The sequence below is a fragment of the Dromiciops gliroides genome, chromosome 1 (assembly GCF_019393635.1).
Source record: "Dromiciops gliroides isolate mDroGli1 chromosome 1, mDroGli1.pri, whole genome shotgun sequence".
NCBI classification, from domain to species: Eukaryota; Metazoa; Chordata; class Mammalia; order Microbiotheria; family Microbiotheriidae; genus Dromiciops; species Dromiciops gliroides.
In genome coordinates, this window is record NC_057861.1 from 243325732 (window position 1) to 243328233 (window position 2502).

Below are 2502 nucleotides of genomic sequence, written 5' to 3' on the forward strand. Positions count from 1 at the left end.
ACATGGTGGGGTTGTATTGATGCTATATAAGAAATAAGCTAAACTACGAATCTAATGTCCCTTCCCTTCCCAGAGACTGAAGTAGAGGGTAAAGGAGAAGAGGATTATGCCCTGCTGGTGTTAGGAAGGGGATGTTTGTATGGTTTTTGTTGTTGTTTTTTGTTATTTTTAAAGTAAATATTCCTTTGCAAAGCCAATCTATTTGGTGGTTAAATAGAACTAGATTGCTAAAGACCCTTAAAAGTCAGGAATCATAATGAATGAAAGCTTAAGCCAATGGAAGAGACTAAATAATCCTCCAAATATCTTAAGGGTCCTGAAGAAGTCTGGAGGGGTGCAATGCAATATGCTAGGCCTTCAGGTGGCATGGGACCAGAGCAATCATTCTTATACCAGTATTGCCATTTAGCAGTGTGTGATTCTGCATAAACTGCATGACTTCTTAGAGCCTCCATCTCCTCACTTGTGAAATAAGGGGTTTGACTAGATTTGGGGAAATTTTTAGTGACAGCCAGGTGGTACAGGGAATAGAGCACTGGATTTTGAGTCAGGATGACCTGAGTTCAAATCCGGCCTCTGATACTTGACACTAGCTGTGTGACCCTGGGCAAGTCATTTAACCTAATTGTCTCCAACATCTGGAGGTATCTCCATTCTTATTGATGTATGTATGTATTACCACTGGACCCAGATGGCTCTGGAGGAAAGAGTAAGGTTGGTGACTTTGCACAGCCTTCCATCACTTAAATCCAATTCTCACTGCAATTCATGACATCACATGGTCTTCTTCAAGAAGGAAGGACAAACAACAACAAGGGAAATTGAATCTCTGAAGAAGAAAGAAGTTTTTACACAGTATATATGAGCTGCTAAGTGGCTCAGTGGCTAGAGTGCTGGACCTGGAGTTTAAAACTAGTCTCAGACTATTACCAGCTATGTGACCCTGGGCAAGTAATTTAACCTATGCTGCCCCTCAGTTTCCTTATCTGTAAAATAAGGATAATAATAGCACTTACATCCCAGGATTGTTATGAGGATAAAATGAGATAATATTTATAAAGCACTTTGCAAACCTTAAAGTAGCACATCAGTGCTAATTATCAGCACCACCCTCATCACTATTAACATTGTAATTATTGATCTCATCATCATCATTATTAAATATACTCCAGATCAACAGCTTTGGTCTTACCATCTATGTTTGGACATGAAGTGTTGCAGGCTATTATACATCATCAAAGAATAAAATGAAATGACTGTCATGTCTAGCTTCCTAAAGCAATGGTAGTTGGGTATTTGAGGTATTAGAAGAATGGCTTTTCGGCTTTGCAGAGGCCGCCACCAGGAGTCCTCGTCTTGGTTCTGCCTGCGGGACACCGATCCCCGCCGCCTCTGCCTCTGCCTCCGCCATCGCCCCCAGCCTAGGCATCTGTGTCCATGGCCTATCCCAGCATTTACTTCAACATTGCCATTGATAACGAACCCCTGTGCTGGGTTGCTTTCGAGCTCTTTGCAGACAAGTTTCCAAAGACAGCAGAAAACTTCTGTGCTCTGAGCACTGGAGAGAAGGGATTTGGTTACAAGGGATCCTGCTTTCACAGAATCATTCCTGGGGTCATGTGCCAGGGTGGTGACTTCACACGCCATAATGGCACTGGCGGCAAGTCCATCTATGGGGAGAAATTTGCTGATGAGAACTTCATCCTGAAGCGCACTGGTCCTGGCATCTTGTCCATGGCAAATGCTGGACCCAACACAAATGGCTCCGTTTTTCATCTGCACCGCTAAGACCGATTGGTTGGATGCATGTTGTCTTTGGCCAAGTGAAAGAAGGCATGAATATTGTGGAAGCCATGGAGTGTTTCGGTTCTTGGGATGGCAAGACCAGCAAGAAGATCACCATTGCTGGCTGTGAACAACTCTTATAAGTTTTTTTGTTTTGTTTTTTGTCTTCCTCTGTAGCTGGAGAGAGCACCCCTGAATCCCATCTACTTATACCTTATAATCCTTGTGCTCTCACTTGCTGCAATTCTCTTTGGATTTCATTTCCTTTTTCCTTCCACAAGTTGGCTAAACAGACTTAAGTGTATGATTATGAAATAAAAAGTAAACTACAAAAAAGAGAAGAAGAATGGCTTTTCAGTGTGATGAAATGTTTCAGACATGCTTGTTTTGGCTTACTTAACTCCGAGTTCTGAGAGGCTAGATATTAGTACAACCTCTTGATAATTTGCTTTTCATGTAACATATCAGAGGAATTGAGGGGATTTGGGGGGGGAGGAATAGTGATCATTTCTTTTATTTATATTTAAATTGTATTTTGTTGCTCTGTCTTTATATCACAGTCATTTCTAGAAGGGACAGGAATGAAAACAAAACCTACTCTACCCTGGATTTTGCCCTCCCTTGTGACAAAGAAGAATAAGCAAAAACATTCAATGCAGTAACTGCATCTCACCATGTTTAAAACATTTTGTCCCAGTAGTAGTCCCCTGCATGTTT

General features: G+C 41.6%; 1 pseudogene; it reads left to right on the plus strand.

The window, feature by feature from the left end:
* Positions 1–1437: 1437 nt before the first annotated feature.
* Positions 1438–1928, plus strand: LOC122747732 (annotated as a pseudogene).
* Positions 1929–2502: the final 574 nt, after the last annotated feature.